Source organism: Dermacentor andersoni, chromosome 2 (genome assembly GCF_023375885.2).
Source record: "Dermacentor andersoni chromosome 2, qqDerAnde1_hic_scaffold, whole genome shotgun sequence".
NCBI classification, from domain to species: Eukaryota; Metazoa; Arthropoda; class Arachnida; order Ixodida; family Ixodidae; genus Dermacentor; species Dermacentor andersoni.
In genome coordinates this window covers 110,338,142-110,360,169 of record NC_092815.1, presented here as the reverse complement: position 1 = coordinate 110,360,169, position 22,028 = coordinate 110,338,142, and positions in this window count along the sequence as shown.

Genomic DNA, 22,028 nt, shown 5'->3' with positions numbered 1-22,028 from the left:
TGCAGGCGTGGGCATGCAGGCACCCTGGGTATAGCGTTCTCTTCAGGGGCGCGTCCTCAACCTTTGTACAACGGCGCGCCCTTGCCGTCCGGCGGAAAGTGAAGGCTCCCCCCGCTCTGAGCGTCGGCCCGCGACGGCAGCGGCGGAGCAGCCTCCCTGTCGACGGAGCGCAGCAGTCGCAGAGTGGCCAGGCACAGCGCAGCCACGAGCAGCGCCAACACGACGATGGTCAGGCACGCCTGACACGTGCTCAGCTCGCTCGGCGGCACGGAGTGTGGTCTGCTCCGCGGTGGGTCCGGCGGGGCGGGTGTCATGGCGCCTGCGGCATTTCAGTCGCAGCAGCTTACATTCGCCACAGCTACGCTCGTCGTATGTGCCACGACAGTGAGATCTCGTTTGCGATCTCGTGTGAACATTTGTTTTGTGAGTTGTTCAGTATACGATTTGTTGGTCACTTCAAAGAACTTCAAACTTCAAAGAGGTTATCTTACGAAATTTTACAGCGAGAACGTATTTGCAATCTGTTTCGGAACCAGCAGGTGCGGGCAAGAAGTACCCGTATGACAAGGGTCTGCTCTATAGGATAGCTTAACTGTAACGCATAAACAAAAAAACATGTATATACCATTAATCCTATTTCGTTGTTTTACATCGAGTGCTGAGCTACCGCATTCTTCTCGTTCGTTTTGTATAAGTTCAGCCAAGAAAATTACAATTTCAGTCAGTATAGTAATAAGCACGTAAAACCAAGTCTAGTCATAAAAATGCAAAGGAAATGATCATGGTAATTTCTATCAGCCGAACGCACTGAGAGGATATGGGAGAAAGTAGAGCGGAGACCGGTAGATGAATGTAGATCGTGACAAGGTCGTCACTATATAAGAGCTACCGCACACCGAACAATGCATTGAAAATACGCGGCTACCGTGAAGGGCCTACTTCCACAGAGTCAGCGCGCATATAAGCCCAAAAAGGAAGGAGTGGTAGCCTCAGAAGAGGTTGCCTTTCTGGAGGCTAGCTGACTGACGTCATGTTCCCGCTTATTTATTTATTTATTTATTTATTTATTTATTTATTTATTTATTTATTTATTGAGACATGGTTTTCGCATGGGTCTGGCGTATCTGGGATCTAGGTATCCTGTAACCACTTCCAGACAAAGAAAAGGTCCTTTCGCGCTTTCAGAGTCTCGTAGCGAGTCGTAATGTGTATCAAAATGAAGGTCTCAACGAGATAAGAAGCGAGAATTAGTGTGGTTAAAATTAGCATTACGGGCATAATTAGCGCCATTATGGTAAAAAATTAACATTGCGCTATACCCCTGTACAGGGTGCACCGCCGTATATATGGCCATCTTGAGGTAAAGCCACCGTACGGCACACTTCAAGAAATGGAGCAAGTTCGCTTGCAGTAAGCAGTGGTCGCGCGAGGCAATGCAGTCTGGAAGGTAGCTGGGCCGGCGTCCACAAGAAACGATAATTAGTCGCACAGTAGGTAACATTGGCGGTACGGCCGTAATTAGCGCCAACGTAGTTCAATATTAGCCACATTGAACCATAGCCTACACTAATCGTTCCACCTAGCCTCTAGGTCAAGAAAAGAAAGGGTCGACCGAGTGCCGACGCCAAAGAATACAAGGTCGGCGCAATTGCACGTCAAATACGCTACGGATAAGATACAAAACGAGTGAATTATAAACACGAAAAAGAGACAGTATAGAGACATATAACCAACATTTAATCACCGAATAATTTGAACCACCATGTACGATGACCTTGCCTCCTTTAGCGTCGACGTTTGGTTCACCCTTACTAAATCTCTCTTTATTTCTTCCATCATATACGCGTATCACTTTATATTCTTCCAGATTTTTGCGGGCTTACTTTCCTGCCGAGTAATTTATGTCTCAGCACTGTAGAGAACCGGGCCAGTTGCTCGGGAAAAGCTCGAATGGAGAGCACGCGTTTACGGTCGTACCATCTTCTTGTGCTTTTACGTGTTCCTTTTGCGCTTTCCACCCATAGGAGTAATCGATATTCGCTTCTTGCGGTTACGTTCATATAAAATTACTGCTGGGTTGAGTGTTCACGTTACGTATGTTACAAAATGCTGGCGCATATGTGTGCATGAACCGAGCGTGTGTGTAGGTAAAGTGTATACGAGCCATCGCATGCCTGAAACAGCTGGGCATGCGGAAGGACACGACAAACGCAGTTTAGAGCTTCTATAACTGCTATATCACAGTAGAATGAAATACCTGGAAGAAGAAATAGTTTACGAACACGTGATGAGCTGCGCACCTAACGAGCTCCATCGTCTATCCCGCATGCCGTGCTCGACTCAAGGTCCGAAAAATTGTTTTCAAAATCGGACAGTTGCCGAGTGTGCTCAGTGCGGTATAGAGAACGATGTTCTTTGCGCGCTGAAGCGATAATTGGGTATGACACATGCAAGAGTTTCGTGCATGCTTACAGTACGAACGTACTGCGACTCTACTCATCCATTATCAGAACTCAAAGCCGTGAAGTTGTAACACGTGCAGTTTACAAACCGAATCAACAAGCACGCTGTTTTCGCAAACCAGAGTCATCACGTTTTAATGTGTCCGAGGACGATAAAATACATAAATCGGTCATACGATGCTTGTGTGGCTCGCGCTTTTTCTTGGGACGTGTATATGTCGGACAAGCGTATACTATTGCTCAAGGCGCCTCGGTGTCTGGGTCTGGCTTCCCTCCTTTGAGAGCACGCGAGTGAGAACAGCGATAATCTGGGGCCGATCGGTCCATATACTTAGGTGGAGAAATAAACAAACGATTCGTCAGAAAATATGACATAGAAACGGACTATATTACACACGGCGGGCGAGAGAGCGCTCGTACGTGTCGTCTGATGCGTGTGTCCCGTTCCGAAGCGCTGTTGCTGTCTCGAACCAAATAATTAAAACAGATTTTACGGTTCTGTCGGCCCAAAACCCCATAATTAAATAAAACTTCGATTGGGGTTAGTTGGTACATATAACATTGAAGTTCCTTAAGCCGAATGCAATTTCACGTGTTCGCGACTCCGGTAACTGGCCCCGGCGTGACATGCGTATCAGTTATATGTTTTGTTATGCATGCGCACACGCGGTTAAGCTTACGTGGTGTCAGAAGAATAAAGTGGTTGTTAGTCAGCGCCAGTACTTGTCTCGCCTCTTCCTTGTGGCTGTCCTGTGTGTTCGAGCTGATTTTGTCACCTTAAAAAAAAAACGTAATTGAAGCCCGTTTCGGCCATTGAGGAAATAATTTAAAAGGGAGGGCGTTGGGGGTAGCCAGATGGTCATCGCAGTCGAAATATATAGTGTAAAAGAATGGTAACTTGGGCGAGTTTATGGTTTTTCATATTACTTATTATTAGCGCTACCGACACAGGCCAAAGAAAGAGAGTGGGGACACACACAGTGTCGTGTGTGTCCCGGGCTCTCTCTCTCTCTTTGTCCTGTGTCGGTATAGGGCTGTTTTTAAGCATTGAGATACAGTGTCCCCGTAAGCTGCGCCACAGCCGGCCGTGTCCACCTTCGTTTCTTTCATCAGCTGCAACTTGCTACCGTGACTGTATACTGGGTACGTAAGCGAGCATCGAATGTCGAGGCAGTCCTCCGCACAGAACCCAAACACACTATTCTGTTTCAAGCGTATACGAGTAACGCAAGCCGAGCGCTGCTCGAGAGCGTTGGCAGTCACGTGGTACGTCTTTGATGCGCGCTTCTCGACAAGAAGCCCCGTGTATAGTTGGAACTTCCAGAGTTCGTACGCTCCCTGGATTTCTCTATCTCTCTGACGTTTCATGTGGCAAGCTCTCAGGTACGCCGGCACGCTCAAGAACCATGTACAGTCCTGCAGCTGTCGATGTGCGCATGAAAAGAATGCGTTTTGTGACGTGACTAAATTGTTTTCTTAAGCTGCCTTCGAGGGTGTTAGGATTAAAGTAGATTGAACTCTTCATACAGGTCAAGCGGATTGCCACGCGGTGACCGTTTCAAAGCACGTTTGACTTGCGCTTTGTGACCCGGATGGAAAGTTCCGTGCAATCGACCTGAACGACAATCTATAGACTGCCTGTGTGAGAGGTACGCAGACGACGTGAATCTGATGTTTGCAGCTTACGTAAGCACAGTTTCTCGCGCCCCTTACGGCAGAACTAAAGGACTATTAAATAAAAATTGATATTACGCTCGTGGAAATATAAATGAAATAATATTATGACGTGCAACGTCCCGAGGCAGCTCATGAGCTATGAGACAACGTTACTAGAAACGGCTTGTTCTAGCAACATTGCTACGTTCCAGACGTTGCTCTATGAGAGGCACTTAAAGGGGCGCTCCGGCTTAATTCACAACCCGCCGCGCTAGCGTTGCGCTGGTGAGCACGAGGTCGGGAGTTCGATACCGGCAGCGGCGGTCGCATTTTGATGGGGGTTGAATGGAAGAAAACAAAACACACACGAAAAAAAAAGTCCGCTCGTTCACCATACATTAGATACATGTTAAAGAACCAAGTGGTCGAAATATATATATATATATATATACATATAGTGAGTGAGAAGCACCGCGTCTGCGACGGCTTGTTTTGCGGCCGCGAAAGTGACCGTGGCTCGCGAAGTCCATAGATTTGTCGCAAACGGGCTGCTCGCATTACGAAGAAGGTCGATGAGTGGCTGTAGGAGTTCCGCACAGTGAGGCAAGAAAGGCCCGTAGATATACAATGGAACTGACGAGCCCCAAGAAATTTCGAAACTTGCGAGTTGTTGTCGGCTGCGGAAAATCCTTCGCTGTTTGAACGCGAGGCGACAGGACGGATTCCCAACGAAGAGATGCGATGGCCTAAGAACTCCAGCTCCGAAGCCCCGAACACACATTTCTCCAGGGCATGCGCGACGAGGCCGCATATTGCTGCAGGCGTTGGAATAAAGTATGCAGGTGGCGCTCGTGGTCTGATGGAGTAGCACGCACTCGCGACAAGAATTTCCTCCGTGCATAGGCGAGTACACTTGGGAGGCCGTGCGTCACCTCTGCAATGAAGCGCTGGAAAGTTTGAGCCGCGTTGCGAGAATCCAGAAGGCAACCACACGTATTTAAAGAGGCCAAACGCGTACGTGATGGCCGTTTTAGGAATGTCTGCGGGGTCCACGGGCATTTGACGGTATGCTTTAACAAGGTTCACGCTAATAAATATAGTGTAGCCAGCCAGGTTATGCGTATAAAATCATGGATGTTAGGTAACGGGTGTGTAGCTGTCGTGCAGTGTGAACGTTGATCGAGGTCGCGGTAGTTCCCGCATGGGCGCCGCAGTCTCCCTGGTCCTTCTTTGGTGCTAGATGCAGTGGCGAGGCCCACATGATGGACATATACTATTCCCAGCTGCAGCACGTGGTGAAATTATCGCTTGGCTATTTCCAATTGTTCACCAAATAGGCAACGAGGACGGGCTGCGTCAGGTGCGTCGTCGTGTAACGATGTAATGGGTCACAGGCTCACAGCATTGCGGCTGGGTAAGGTTGCAGGACTTCGCGAGATCCGCGCAGAACTCGGCGAGCATGTTCGCAAAAGGAGAACTCGGGATGAGCGGGCGTGGGCCCGGGGTCGCAGAGTATACAGGCTTGAGTTGGAAAAGCGGGCCAGGATGTCGATAGGGTGACGACGTCGCATGAAGACGTCTAAGTCGTGACAGGTATACTCGAATCCATGGGTGGGACAGACAACGTCGGCTATTATGAACATATACGCACCGAAATGTGCGACGCAGACACAGGTCAACAGTCGATGAACGGAGGCCGTACGTGGCTATTGTTGAAGAGTTAGCGTGAAAAGTGCCGGGGAAAAGGAGAGTCATGCATAAAAAAAAAATTACGCGGATTCCACGCACTGTGGGAATCGATGTAGGCGAAGCTTTCTGTGCTGTTTTTTTTTTTTTTTTTGCTCTGACTGGCGATAATTAGCGGCGATGTTGAGGGCGAATGTTCAATTTCTTCAACGTCTAGTCCAATAGCACCACTGCTGGAATTTGTCTGTGTTGTTCACGGAACACGTATGGAGAGAGGTGTTTGCTTGAGGGCGCTGTTGTGTGCCATATTTCTTAACCTCTGAGAGGGTTGAGCATCGTCACTACGTCGCATGGAACATCGCGTCGCGGCAGAAGTATTGAACTTTAATTGAATTACGGGGCAGTACGTGCCAAAAACCACAATCGGATTATGAGGCACGCCGTAGTGGCGGACTCCGGACTAATTTTGACCCCGAGGGGTTCCTTAACGTGTCCCTAAATCTAAGTGAACCGACGTTCTTTTTTTTTTCACCCCCGTTGAAATTCGGCTGCCGTGGTCGGGGTCAAATCCACGACCTCGAGCGATGCCATAGCCGCAAAGCTAGCGCTGCGGCACAGAAGTGATCATTTGGCGTGTGACCACTTCCGTAGTGTCGCCTATAGACCCTGCGGTGCGCTTTACATATAATTAATGCGGCTCTGCTTCTGCACGCCCTGCGTAAGCTGTCCGCTTGGCATATTTTGCATGGTGTTTACTTTTTTCAGAAATAGCAGAAACGTACCGTACCGTGCCTCGAACTTGAATTTATCCAGTTTCCCCGCGACTGCCATCGTGTCTATGAAGTAGTAGCGTTTCCGTGTCTTCTCGCGCCACATTTTCCCCGTTTGCGCTTCACGTACCTCACGTTATGTGTCTCAGGATATATAATCGTCCTAGGAATAATCGCGCAGCTTTCCTTCTGCGGTTCCATATGGATTAAAGTACACGCGACGCTAGACTCTCCGCGTAGCACACACGAAGTTCCGAGTCTCTTCTGTATTGCCGCACCCACGTTGAGATAAGATGTTCCCAGTGCTCGTCAAGTCGAGCTGTCGTGGTCTTGAGGGGAAAGAAAGTGGGGTCATGCATGAGGTTTATTTTTCTGTTGCTTTTCTCGCTGCTCGTTTTTTTCAAAAGGTTATTCGCTCACCGTGTCGCGGAAGAAATCTTTCCAAATGATTTGATATCGATGTTGTTCCCGCCGCAGTTTTATCGATCAATAAACGTAAGATTACCAGGATATGATGTACTTGCAAGAGTGCGCCAAATGCCAGTCCCCCGTCCACAAAAACTTTTTTTTGTACACTTTTCACACTGAAACCTTTCATTTGGAACATGGCTTCGGAAAAATAATATTTTTGTTTCGTCACTTAACTGTCGTCTTTGTAATGCTCCTGAAACTATTGAGCACTGGCTTATTGCCTGTGATGATGCCATTTTATTCTCTGTGTTCTCCAAAGAATTTTTATTTATTTATTCAGCGTTGATTTAGACACCGTGAAGGTCTTGGATGGCAAGGCTAAAGGCAGAACATTGTCTGCCTGACTAAGGCCCTGTCACCCATACATTGCTCAACGGTAATGTAGCATATCATAAAATATAGTATACACACATATCAATAGCGTGGATTAGACATACATAGCCTATATTACAAACATACCTGCAATAAATGCAAGAATCATTGTACAACTTTCTAAGTAGAAACAGTTTAGGTCCAACAGAGTAATATGAACACGAAAAAAGTTTTATATATATACAAGCACAATATGAAACCGACTTAATATAATTATACATAAAACACTCAAGAAACCAATTAGCACAATGTCAATCAGAAAGGGAAAGCAAATATTTTTTTCATAGCACGGGAAGACTGATCTAAAATCTCACAGTATCCGATATCTTGTCCTTCCGAGTGATGACGTACCATTCGATTTCTTTTTTTGCTAATAGGCGTGCATAGCTGATGGATAACTCGTATATAATATCGAAATGCAGAAAGAATATTTTCCTAAGAGCACATTTCTCTTAGATGATTATGCACTTGGACATTTACGATCAAAATGAATGTGAGCCGGATTGTTGATCAAGGAAGGTCTTGCTTTGTATGTATGTACTGATTGTCAACCTGTCATTTCTTATTACCATCTGGTGCTCATAATATTGTAACTAATTCCTGTAGATACACCATTTCGTTCATTGTAATAAATATCATGTAAGAAAAAAAAAGCTGTCTGATCGGAGTATTTGACTCCTGAACGTGAAGATGTGAGTTATGAACACCTTCGGTCGTTGCCGCACCCACCCGCTTTACCTCCTCTCCCCTTTAGAAGAACCCCACCTATATATACTACGCCGAGGAAAGCATATGTCGCCTTGAAAAAGAAAAGTCCATTTGTCGAAACGTTGGCTCCAGCTTTTACCTTGTTCTCGTTTGGCTCATCGTCTTGAATTTCCATCTCCTGCCTTCCCCGCGTCTTCCCTGGAATCCTACTCTGGGGCGGTTTTCATGCTTTTTTTTTTAGCTCTAATTTTTTCATGGTCGTATAAATGGTTAATGTCATTAATAGCTTCTTCGAGGTTCATCTATAAGAATAGCCGTTGCTCTCTTGAGGAGCATCGGAAAAGAGAAACCGCTAATCCTTGAAGGAGTAACCGCATAGGGTGTAACAGTTCATCCTCTCGCAGTTACACCCCATAGGAACGAATGCTGGTGGCAGGCTAGTTGCTCCACAAAAGCAATAACCTCGATGCCAAAATTTCCTCCTTTTGTTTTCTGAAATGTGTGTTCATGCAATTTCCTCCTTTCCACTTTAGGGCCTTCGGGTTCCTGGAAGACCTTGGTGACTCGGACGTTGCCTGATGCTCCGCCGATCCTCGTTCGGTGCAGCAGTCTGCAAGGTTTGCCCGTCGCCGGGGGTGCGGTGCCGTCGCTGCAAGCAGCCGTGGGCCATTGCCGTCATCGCCTTCGCAGAGGAGGGGCAGTATGCGAACACCGGCATCGGAGCCAGCCGTCGAAGAAGTGGAGGACAAGGGGACTCGTGAGCGGGAGTGGTGGTTCGAGCCTCGGCTGGGCGCTCTTGGGCGCGGCCGGCCAGGGCTGGGGCCTGCTGGCGCGTACGGAGGGAAACGGAAGTGCGGAAACGCTAACGCTACTAATTTTTTACAGCGTAATCAATTCCGGCTAACTTCGCACAGGAAAGCGAAACTGAGTAACTGAAGAGCGTAACTCACGCGCTCTTTGTAGACGGCCATGTGAGAAGCCCACGAGGGAATGGTTTGATTGTGCCTCGGAGATGGGCGGTAGCACCAAGCGAGCGTTCTTATCAATTGATCGCGATCTCGGATGCTTCATGTTCGCCCTATGGTGAGGCGCAAACAGTCACGTCACTCATGGGCGTCTACAAAGAGCGTCCCAGCTGTGCTCTTCGGCTTTTCGGTATCGCTTTTCTGCGTGAAATTGGCCGGAATTCATTCCACTGTAAAATTTACCAGCGTTAACTTTTTGCATTTCTGAAAGCGGTTCTGAGCTCCTCGAATGGCGCGCCTAAAGTCTTCCATTACGGATCAATCGCATATGGCTATTTTGCTTAAAAGGGTAATTTGTGTAATTTTCATAATTACTTGTTGAAGTACTTTATCGACTCATTTTCAGATCTACAACTCTATGGTAAAAGCAATCAAGTAGGAACTCGGTTATCTCATCTTTCTTATTTTTAAGGAATTTCGGGCACATTTCTTGAAACATTCTGTATACTGTGCGGCTGCGAATAAAAATTAGTTAATAGTCAACGGGTCCGTCCTGCTTGTATGTATATCGTGCCGTGGCTTTCGCTGCTCATTATTAGGTTGTTTTCATATGCCAGCCCAACCACAGCCAAACACTGGCGCTCGAACGCGAAGTCGAAGTCAGTCTCTAAACCTGACTTACTTGGTAGCTGTAAGCTCGGACAAGCTTGGGCCAAAAAAAGTTGCCGTTGGATTTGTGCTCGGCAAGGAAAAAGAAATTAAAAAAAAAATGAGCCATTCCGCTCTGTGAAGGTGGATGACCAGCGAAGCTGTTTAGCACACGACACAGAGGTGACACAGAATTTTTAACAAAGGTACGAACACATTGATTGTCCTGATCGGTGGTCATCGTGACGATAGGTACGCACACACATTCTCGTATCAAATCTGTTATTAAATGCGTAAGCATTTCAATGCCTACCCAACGAGAAATTTGTCCGCCGCGAAAGACAATGAATGGCTCATACCTCCTTAAGCAATGACTCGTACCCTGTAAGCAAGAAGAAGAAGAAGAAACTTCAGTAAAGAATAGTCCGGCAGTTCTTGATTTGGTGGCCTCAGGTGACGGCTCGAAGTTCTTGGACTCGAGCGGCATCTTTGGCTTGCCGGACGGCCCAGAGCTGGTCTGCCAGCTCTGAACTTCTGATAGCCGCCTCCCAGCGGCGGCGACGCCTACGGAGAAGGTCCCCGGCGGCTCCCGCATCCGGGGCGGCGTCGGGAAGAACGGAGCTCGAGCCTTCTCCTACTCTGGCAACAGCCGCGATTCTGGACGCGTCGCCAACGGAGCTGCTTTGATTACCGTTGTTGCCGGCACACTCCCAGAGCATGTGTCGCAGCGTTGCTCTGTGTCCGCATGTTTTACACGCGTCTGTTGGATACAGACTCGGATAGCAGTGGTGTAAGATAGCGGGGCTAGGGTAGGTGTGTGTCTGTAGCAAGCGTAATGTTACGGCCTCGTTCCTGTTCAATTTATCGTGCGGTGGCGGGAATGTGCGTCTTTCAAGTCTGTAGTGTTGGGTGAGGTCTCTGAACGTGGTTAGGCGATCGCCCCACGCCCAGTGTGTTTCTTGTTGCTGTGTTTCTGTTGTAGTGTCCCGATCCGGCAGATCCGATGCCCCGCTCTCGGGGGCGGAGGCGGCCACATAATCAGCGGCGGCTCGGCGTGTGAGACCTCGAGCCGTGGCGTGGGCCGCCTCGTTTCCCGCGAGCGGAACATCGGTGTGTGCCGGGGTCCAGAGGAGGAAGACCGTAGAATTTTGGGGTTGCGAGGGCGAGTCGCCGTCGTCAGAAATTTGGAGTATGCGGGCCGCTTCCCGCGAGACACGACCACGCGCGAAGCCGCGGATTGCCGCCTGCGAGTCGCTGATCACGATCGCAGCGTTCGGCACCGCGACGAGTGCTAGGGCTATCGCGGCTTCTTCGGCCGCCTCCGTGTGTCCCGTGGTCACCGTGGCGCTCGCGAGGCACCTACCCGAGCGGTCTACAACCGCTATCGCGTGCGCGCTTCTCCCTCCTCCATATCGCGCCGCGTCTACGTACACCGCCTCGTTGCTGTTACCAAACTTCTTCTGAAGGTCGCTTGCTCGTTTGTTGCGCCTCCCTGCGTGGTGCGTCGGGTGCATGTTTTTGGGAAGCGGCGGGATGATCAGGCGGTCGCGAACAGAGGCGGGAACCGCCGTCTTTTCTCCATGCTGAGTGTGGTACGCGATGCTGAGCGACTCGAGGATGCATCGACCTGCCTTTGACCTTGATAATCGTTCGTATTGCGCAATGTCGTGCGCCTCGATTAACTCGTTGAGGGAGTTGTGAACTACGAGCTCTAGAAACTTGTCGGTGCTCGCGTTGAGTGGAACGCCGACCGCCCTCTTGAAAGCCTTTCGGATCATGCATTCGACCTTGTTTTTTTCGGACCCGATCCACCTCAGGTAGGGGGCAACATACGTTATGCGGCTTATCGCGTACGCCTGTACGAGACGGATCGCGCACTCTTCACGCATACCATTGCGTCTATTCGTGATGCGACGCAAGAGTCGGATCGTGTCATCTACCGAACGACGAAGTATTCGTACCGTCTCTCCGTTATGGCCGTTTGCCTGCAGGTGTAACCCTAGGATTCTAATTTTCTCTACGTGCGGTACGGGAGTACCATCTGCCAATGTAATGCGTATTTTGGAATATTCCCGTTCCTCTTCGCGCAGGGTTTTACGACCTCTCCTTGTGGGTTTGTAGAGTAAGAGTTCGGACTTGGTTGCCGAGCACTCGAGGCCCGTTCCACGCAAGTAATTCTGAACCGCATCTACTCCTTCCTGTAGCGTTCGCTCGACGTGACCGTCACATCCTCCTCCGGGAACCCAGAGGGTGATGTCATCCGCGTAGAGACTGTGATGTAATCCTTCTATTTCTGTTAATTTCTCGGGTAGACCGAGTAGAACTAAATTAAATAGTAATGGTGATATGACGGACCCTTGCGGCGTGCCGCACGGACCCGTCTCAAATTCCGGTGATTCCTCGTCGCCGACGACGATGCATGCGCGCCTACCCGTGAGGAAATCTCTAACGTAATTATACATTCTTTGGCCTAGTCCTAATGTTCTAATTGTTTTTAAGATCGCTTCTTGCTTAACATTGTCAAACGCCTTTTTAATATCTAAGCCTAGAATTGCCTTAGTGGAGCTGGTAGTGTCGTCAACGATCTGGTGTTTAAGCTGAAGCAATACGTCCTGTGCTGAGAGGTTGCGGCGGAATCCTAGCATGGTGTGCGGGAACGCGTCATGATCTTCGAGAAAGTCGGTCACGCGGGTGAGAACTGCGTGTTCCATGACTTTCCCGACGCAAGACGTAAGCGAAATCGGCCTTAGATTATCGAGCGTAACTTGCTTGCCAGGTTTAGGAATCATGATAACGCGGGCTCGTTTCCACGCTTTGGGAAGGGAACCCTCTCGCCAGCACTCATTGACGTAGGCCGCGAGTCGGGAGATTGACTCGTCGTCTAGGTTTCGGAGAGTCTTGTTGGTAACGCGGTCCGGGCCGGGCGCCGATCGAGTGTTGAGTTCGAACAAGACTAACCGAATTTCCGATTCGCTAAATTCCGCGTCCAGTTTCTCGTTTGTGACGCCGTCGTACTCGGCGTGCTGGATGCTTTCGGCCTTCTTAAAGTAACGGTCACGTATTGCGTCGAGGAAGTTATCGCCTTTATAATCTCTTACGAGTCTACGAGTCTTATGGCCTTGAGCGGCCCGAGTCTCCTCCGGATCTAATAGGTGTCTAAAAAGGCGCCAAGCGCTCGCTCCGGTCATCTGCCTCTCGAGGCCGTTGCACGTGTCTTCCCATTGTGCCCTGCATACCTGAAGCGCGTGTTCTTCAATGCCTCTGTCTAACTGTGCTATGCGTTTGCGCAACGCCTTATTATGTCTTTGGCATTTCCATCTCTTTAGGAGGGCTCGCTTTGCTTCCCACATGTGTAGGAGCCTGCTGTCAATTATTTCGAGGTTCGCCTCGGGCGGAACGTCGCTCGTTGCTGCGCCTACGTCCCTTCTGAGCGTCTCACTCCACTCGTCTATGTCCGTAATCGGCTCGTCGCCTCGCCCCGCTTCTTTTCGCTTCTTGCGGAACGTGTCCCACTTCACGAGTTTGAGCTGACGACCTTTGCCCTCAGGGTTAGTACCACGACCGCTCGGGCCCGTGCCTATCGTGATCTCGATCAGCGCATGGTCGCTCCCCAAATCTTCCTGGGTATTTTGCCAGTGCGCTGTTGTTACATTTGAAACAAACGCAAGGTCTGGTAACGTATCGGCACTCACGCTGTTCCCTCTGCGTGTAGGATCGGCGGGATTCGCGATCAGTGCAAGCCTTTGGTCTTGCGAGTCTTCCCAAAGGTGTTTGCCCTTGGGTGTTTCTCGGGTGTAGCCCCAGGCTCCGTGGGGCGCGTTAAAGTCGCCCGCAACAAGTAGAGGCTCGCCGCCGGAAGCCGCACGCGCGCCCCGCAAGCAAAAAAAAAATATCTACCTGAGAGTCTACTGATCTTGAAAATGGTGCCTATTGATAACTAATCTATATACTGAAAATGCTCGCCCAAGTGATGATACGTATACGCTTTTGCATAGGATGAACTGAGTTTGCATCAAATTCGGGAGCTGAGTTTTTGCACACACATATTTGTTGACGGTCACGGAGCACCGGCCATGAACAGGTTCGCTGTAATAAAGCGAGGAGACTGCACTTACCGCTCGGGTCCTCTTCGCAGAGCAGCGCCGACTGCCTGGCGTTCGAAACTGCCCGGTCGCGAACGGTGCTGTGGTCACCGCGGGTATGGCCTGCCTCCCGCACGGGCAGCGAGCAGGAAGAAGGGGCTTGGGTGCTCCGAGCGGGTTCCTCTTGCGAGTCCCGTGCGCATCCGCTTTGAGAATCGGAGTGGTCTCTGCCCCGTTCGAGAGGTCCCGGTGGCCTCCCTGGGAAATGCCGTGGCCTGTCCGCGAAAAAGACGATTCCGCCAATGCAATGCTCCCCGCTTTGCGTCATTCTTCTTCTTCTGCGTCGTGCTCGTGATGCTCGTAATTGGCCGAGGCACAACTGAATGTCTTAGTGATTTGTTTCAACACACACAAGGAAATTCTGTATCGCCTCGAGCAGCGGTAATTACTTCGGCAGGGAGTTTCCGCAGCGCCACTTCCATCCATCCATCCATCCATCCATCCATCCACCCATCCACCCATCCACCCATCCACCCATACATACATACATACATACATACATACATACATACATACATACATACATACATACATACATACATACATACATACATACATACATACATACATACATACATACATACATACATACATACATACATACATACATACATACATACACACATACATACATAGGGCAGCCTGAGAATTTCACAGGTGCCAGTCGCTGCATACTGGTAGCAGGGTCCTTCAAAAATATTGAAGGACCCTGGTGTCATTTCGTTTAGAAACTAAACTGGACAGAGCGTCGAGCTGATGATCATCACCCTGATGTTCTGTCCCGTTCCGTTTAATCGTCGATGATTAAATTAAACTGTTCTGGGCCACCATTGTGAACAAGTACGTAAGCTGATGATACGAGGATATGGGGGGGGGGGGGGGGGGGGGGGCGCTATGGTTATTTGAAGGAGCTCGGTAAGCTCAATTAGTGCCATATGAATGTATGTCGTATAGTTACTTCTGTTCATATACACCCTGCCAATTGACGAGCGAATAATGGAAAAGTCTTTCCCGCAAATTGTTTAGTTAAGCATCTCAGATGTGTGCACGTACACTCCAAGAAATTTCTGCAATAAACCAGGGCGAAAAAAGCTATCATTTTACAGTTTTCTTTCGTGTACACAAAAAAAAAAAAAGAACAACAGAGAGGTGGAGAGAGAGAGAACGAGCCGTCTTAGGGTTGTTAACATCGATGAACGATTAAATCGATTAATTGGTTAAAAGCGTTCCGCAAAACGATTAATCTTCATCGATGTGCACCTTTCATTCAATAAAGTAATTGCCGTTGGATTTGTGCTTGGCAAGGAAAAAGGTTGGAGCCGCTCTGCGCAGCTCCAACCTCAAGACACAAGAGTGGGCTGTCCAGCAAGCCCGAGAGGCGGCGACGAGGCAAGGCCTCGAAGTCCCCTCATGGGAGACCTGAGCCCGGGTCGTCAAATTTGCCGGATTCAGAATAAAGTTGTTTCCATCCATCCATCATTCAATAAACGTAATCCATTAGTCAGGTTCGATTAATCGTTTTTGAAAGTTTGGCGGGCATTGGGCGAAAAATCTTGAAATCGTACTAGAATGGCGGTGCACGAGGAGTGATTGTGCGGCTGTGGTAGGGCGACTGTCGACTGTTTTTCCGAGTGATACCGAGCCGAGCGCTTCCCCTCTCTTCCCCCCGCACCGCACCAGCACCTCTGGAGGGTGTTGACCGCGCACGCTACCACGCCGCCCGAAGCCGGAGGCGTGAAATGCCAAGGCATGCCACAGCAACCCAGCCGTTGATCGTCGTGCCACTACCCCCCCCCCCCCCCCCCCCCCCCCGTCCACTAAAGACGTGGCAAAGCATGCGCGCTGCTATGAAACATGTATGTTGACATAGCGGTGGAGTTCGTGTCGATTCCAGCAAATCTATACCGTCTATGAAAAGGAACATGCGGCTTAAAATTCTAAACGAGTAATTTTACTTTCCCCCGTGCATATTGCCGTTTCTGGCATATTTTAGTTGTACTTAACCTTTCACTTTTGCTATTCTTCTTATTTCTTGTTTAACTGTCCATTTCCATAGTATAACACGTATTCGTTATCTCTTCAAAGGCCACTAGTGCCAACTCTATTTAGTCTTTAACAACAACGTTGGACAAATTTCTGTTAACAGAAGTCGTTAACGGCCAACGACTTCTGTACACATCGTAGTGGTGCGTTGCTTTGGGCTTACTGTTGTTCCCCCCTATGTAATGCCTGCCCGGGCCTTTAGGATACTTGAATTAATTAATTACCACCAGACTTTATACACTTGTATTTCTAACTTGGTTCCTCCTCTCAAACATTAAAACAGGATCCTACAAAACTAGATACCTTTATTTCAACCTTTGAAAAGTGCCCGGTAAAAATTTCGGTTAATCAATTAATCGATGAAAAACCCTGCATCGAAAGCGATTTATCGATTAAAGGCTAAGGTGATGAGTGATTAATCGTTAATCGAAAAAAAAATTAATCGACCATCCCTAAACCAGCTAGATCGCGAAAAGTTTTATAGGTTTCACTCTAATATCGCCATGATATGAAAATGACAGAGAAATAACCGACGCTTTACGCCCTACTGCGTGCAATATTGCACAGACACACATGGGATAAATGTTACAGGAAGGCGCTGTAAAATGCGCGATGTTTCATGGAAGCTGCGGCTGTGCGCGTCTTCGCCCGGCGCTCCCCTCTTTGCAGCTTATAAATCACAACACTGAACACGTCCCGCTAGTATGCAACGTATATACATACATATATATATATATATATATATATATATATATATATATATATATATATATATATATATATATATATATATGAACAAGAGAGAAAGGGGAACTGAGGGGCTCGATTTTTGTTAATCACAATCGTATAAAGCCAACAGTCAATGAAGCCAAGTACCGTGTAATTCATTCGTCCCCCCCCCCACACACACACACACACGCGCGCGCGCGCGCACGCACACACGCACACGCACACACACACACACACACACACACGCGCGCACGCACACACACACACACATATATATATATACGAGCGGGTACCCAAAAGTAACCGGAATTATTTTTAAAAGGCTCTGTTATTTTTTTACAAAACTACCTTATCACCTTGAAGGTATTCTCAATTACATGTGATACCTTCGCCCAATCTGCGATTCTCTTCGAAACATTTTGCAAACTCGTCTGTTCTGATATGTTCTAATATCTCCTCTCTCGTTTTTTCGCCTCCACCTCTTCTACGTCGTGAAATCACAGTCCTCTTATGCCATTCTTCAACCGAGGAAGCAAAAAAAAAATCGCACGGAGCGAGGTTAGATGAGTGAGCGAAAGAACTTTATTGTGGGTCCGGCGAGGACGCGAACTCGTCGCGCACCCGGCTAGTCCCACGTCGGGCCCGGTAGGTCTAGCCCACCGGCCCGGTCGCGGGCACGCTGGTCAGCCAGGATTTGCTTGCATAGAGCGGAGCTACGTATAAGCGAATCCCGCTCCTCCTTGCTGAACCTGGGGTATCTCGACCCCCACTCTCAGAGCATATGTGCTAGAGTGGGGGTCTGCCCGCAGGACTGGTAGGCGTAGTCACGAAATACGTCGGGGTAAACTTCGTGTAGAACGGCCAGACCGGCCAGACACGGATATGTGCCCGGTCCGTAAGAGTCTAAAAGAGGAACAGCTTGCGCCCTATTAAACTTGGGGTGAGGGGATGGAAAGATCCTTCTATAGACATGTAGAAGAATTTCGTAACCTCGTTGTGAGTAGCGGGAGCGTCTCTGTGGTCATAGGGGGGAGGGGAATCGGCGCTCCTTACAGAAAAAGCGCGGTCGGTGAGCTCGCGCGCAGCCTCGTGAGCAGACTCATTGAGGTTCGGGGGAGCCCCCTCGGCCGACACCTGAGCGGGAAACCAGTGAATCGAATGATGCGTGAGAGCAGATGGACTAGATACGCTAAGAAGGCGAGCAGCTTGCTCGGCGATGCAACCCTTCTGAAAAGCCCTAACTGCCGTTTTGGAATCGCTGTAGATCTCGGACCCCCGACCGTCTATAGCAGGGAGAGGGCGGCTTGCTCGGCGACTTCGGGGTCTGACGTGCGAATCGAGGCGCTATGGGAAATCTTGCCGCTGGAATCGACCGCGACAACTGCAAATTTAGGACCCAAATGATGTCGACCCTAGGTATCACCCCACCGTCACAAGGTCGAAGACTGATGCTGCTTTTGGCTTCCAATCTTTGGGTATGCCTCCTTTCCCTTTTCTGTAAAGCAGAAGCTCCGACTCAGCGGGGCAGCATCGAAGTCCGGTGGGGCGGAGATACTCCTCGATCACGTCGATCGCCTCCTGCATGGCTTCGACTCTGCTCTCGCAGCCACCGGAGCACCTGATGGTGATGTCGTCGGCGTAGAGGCTGTGCTTGACGTCCTCGACGCCTGCCGACCTCTCGGAAACACCAGTCATACAGATGTTAAACAGTGTTGGGGAAATGACAATGCGCTGAGGAGCGCCGCGTCCTATGAGGCGCACATCTTCGGAGTGGAACTCTCCAATGCGAAGCTTGGCCTTCCTGTCCGTTGGAAAAGAGCTGACGTATAGCTATGGAATCTGGAACCGAGACCCAGGTCGGAAATGCTCTTGACGATGAAGGTGTGGAGCACGTTGTCGAAAGCCTTGTCGAGGTCCAGACCGAGCAGAGCCTTGACGTCTCTGGAACGGCCGTCCACGATATGACGCTCGATTAGTTTCATGGCATCCTGCGTCGAGAGTCCAGCGCAGTTTGGTTTGGTGCCTATGGATATGGCTCAACCCACTGTGGAGGATCGGCCATGAATCGGGCGGCAGTAGGTTAGAAGGGAAGAATACTTAAATAGAATTTTGTAATTTATAAATGATATTGAATGTATACTAATCGTTATTATCAATCTTCAGGCTGTATTTTTTTATTTGAAGTTAATATTCTTTGTGTTCATATTGAGGAAAGTAAAACAATTAAATTAACATGGCAGTTTCTTTGTTTCACTTACAAAATTAAATATGGCATAAAATACTTTCCCATTGCAGTGTCCTAGTGCCGACGCCCCAAGAGACAGTATCAGGGAGCGTAATGTCCAAACCAAGTTGGCGAAGGGGACCTTCTGGAAGTCGTTTTCTGTGCACGTCGAACCCTACGACACTCTACAAAAAAATGTTGCATAGTTTCAGGTTCGTTGCAATAAAAACAATGAGGGGAAAGTGCCAATCATGTTGTACGTGTAAACTTCGTTGTCTTCGAGGTAGCCGTTGAGCCTGTTGAGGACGGCGCGCTCCATGACCTTGCCGACGCAGGACGTTAGAGAAATCGGCCTGACCTCGCCCCAAGCAACTTCTTTTTGTTTCCTCGGATGAAGAATGATATTAAAGGACAGGGATTTCACGACGTAGAAGTGGTGAGGGAATAAAGGAGATAGGAGATAATAGGCCGTCAGAACCGAGAGGTTGAAAAGTGTTTCGAAGAATGGAATCGCGGATTGGACTAAGGTATTAAGCGTAATGGAGAGTACCTTCAAGATGATAATGCTGTGCTGTAAAAAAGAAATAAATGCATAGCTTTTTAAAAATAATTCCGGTTACTGTTACTTCTGAGTATCCGCTTATATATATATCTTAGTGTTGAAGCTATGAACAACAATCATATGGGCATCATTAAGGAGTGTGCAATAGAAGTCGGTGGTAACTTCGTTAGACAGGGTACCGGTAAGCTATCGCAGGAGACGAAAGATCTGATTAAGAAACGCCAATGCATGAAAGCCTCTAACCCTACAGCTAGAACAGAACTGGCAGAACTTTCCAAGTTAATCAACAAGCTTAAGATAGCTTATATATAGAAGTATAATATGGACAGAATTGAGCATGCTCTCGGGAACGGAGGAAGCCTAAAAGCAGTGAAGAAGAAACTGGGAATAGGCAAGAATTAGATGTATGCGTTAAAAGACAAAGCCGGCAATATTATTGCTAATATGGATAAGATAGTTCAAGTGGCTGAGGAGTTCTATAGAGTTCTATACAGTACCATTGGCACCCACGACGATAATGGAAGAGGAATAGTCTAAAGGATTTTGACGTCCCACAAGTAACGCCGGAAGAAGTAAAGAAAGCCTTGGGAGCTATGCACAGAGGGAAGGCAGCTGGGGAGGATCAGGTAACAGCAGATTTGTTGAAGGTTGGTGGGCAGATTGTTCTAGAAAAACTGGCCACCCTGTATACGCAATGCCTCATGACTTCGAGCGTTCCGGAATGTTGGAAGAACGCCAACATAATCTTAATCCATAAGAAAGGGGACGCCAAAGACTTGAGAAATTATAAACCGATCAGCTTACTGTCCGTTGCCTACAAAGTATTTGCTAAGGTAATCGCAAATAGAATCAGGAACACCTTAGACTTCTGTCAACCTAAGGACCAGGCAGGATTCCGTAAAGGCTACTCAACAATAGACCATATTCACACTATTAATCAGGTGATAGAGAAATGTGCGGAATATAACCAACCCTTATATATAGTTTTCCTTGATTACGAGAAAGCGTGTGATGCAGTCGAAACCTCAGCAGTCATGCAGGCATTGCGTAATCAGGGTGTAGACGAGCCGTATGTAAAAATACTGAAAGATATCCATAGCGGCTCCACAGCCACCATAGTCCTCCATAAAGAATGCAACAAAATCCCAATAAAGAAGGGCGTCAGGCAGGGAGATATCTCTCCAATGCTATTCACAGCGTGCTTACAGGAGATATTCAGAGACCGGGATTGGAAAAAATTGGTATAAAAGTTAATGGAGAATACCTTGGTAACTTGCGATTCGCTTATGATATTGCCTTGCTTATAGTAACTCAGGGGACCAATTGCAATGCATGCTCACGGACCTGGACAGGCAAAGCAGAAGGGTGGGTCTAAAACTTAATCTGCAGAAAACTAAAGTAATGTTTAACAGTCTCGGAAGAAAACAGCAGTTAACGATAGGTAGCGAGGCACTGGAAGTGGTAAGGGAATACTACTTAGGTCAGACAGTGACCGCGGATCCGGATCATGAGACTGAAATAATCACAAGAATAAGAATGGGCTCGCGTGCGTTTGGCAGGCATTCTCAGATCATGAACAGCAGGTTGCCATTATCCCTCAAGAGAAAAGTGTATAACAGCTGTGTCTTGCCAGTACTCACCTACGGGGCAGAAACCTGGAGGCTTACGAAAAAGGTTCCACTTAAATTGAGGACGACACAATGAGCTATGGAAAGAATTATGGGTGTAACATTAAGGGATAAGAAGAGAGCAGATTGGGTGAGGGAACAAACGCGAGTTAATGACGTCTTAGTTGAAATCAAGAAATGGGCATGGGCAGGGTATGTAATGAGGAGGGAAGATAACCGATGGTCATTAAGGTGATGCTTACAGCGCGTGAAAAGACGAGGACGACAGGAAGACGTGACACACACGTGTCACGTCTTCCTTTCGTCCTCGTGTTTTCACGCGCTATAAGCCTCACGATGTCATACCAACAAGCCCAAATCACTGCATTACAGCAGGTCATTAATGGTTACGGATTGGATTCCAAGAAAAGGGAAGCGTAGCAGGAGGCGGCAGAAAGTTAGGTGGGCGGATGAGATTCAGTTTGCAGGGACAACATGGCCACAATTAGCACATGACCGGGGTAGTTGGAGAAGTATGGGAGAGGCCTTTGCCCTGCAGTAGGCGTAGCCAGGCTACTGCTGCTGATATATATAGGCACGCCAACATTATAGAGTCCAGCAAAACGCGCTAAAACGCGCACCCGGCTAATCCCACAACGGGACTGACAGGTATAGCTTGCCGGCCCGATCGCGGGCGCGCTGGACGGCCAGGATTTGGTCCTCAAAGACGGGACTTCGCCGGAGCGCGTCCCACTCTTCCTTGGTGAACTTCGAGCACAACGACCCGCACTCCCAGAGCATGTGAGACAAAGTAGCAGCCTCACCACAGGCCACGCAAGAACAATACGGGTAAATGTCAGGATATATGCTGTTAAGGGACGCCGGATTCGGGTAGGAGTATACTTTGCAGGAGTCTGAGCCTGACCGCCTGCGGCCTGCATAGCTTGGAATGAGGCGGTGGGAAAACACTTCTCTCTAAGTAA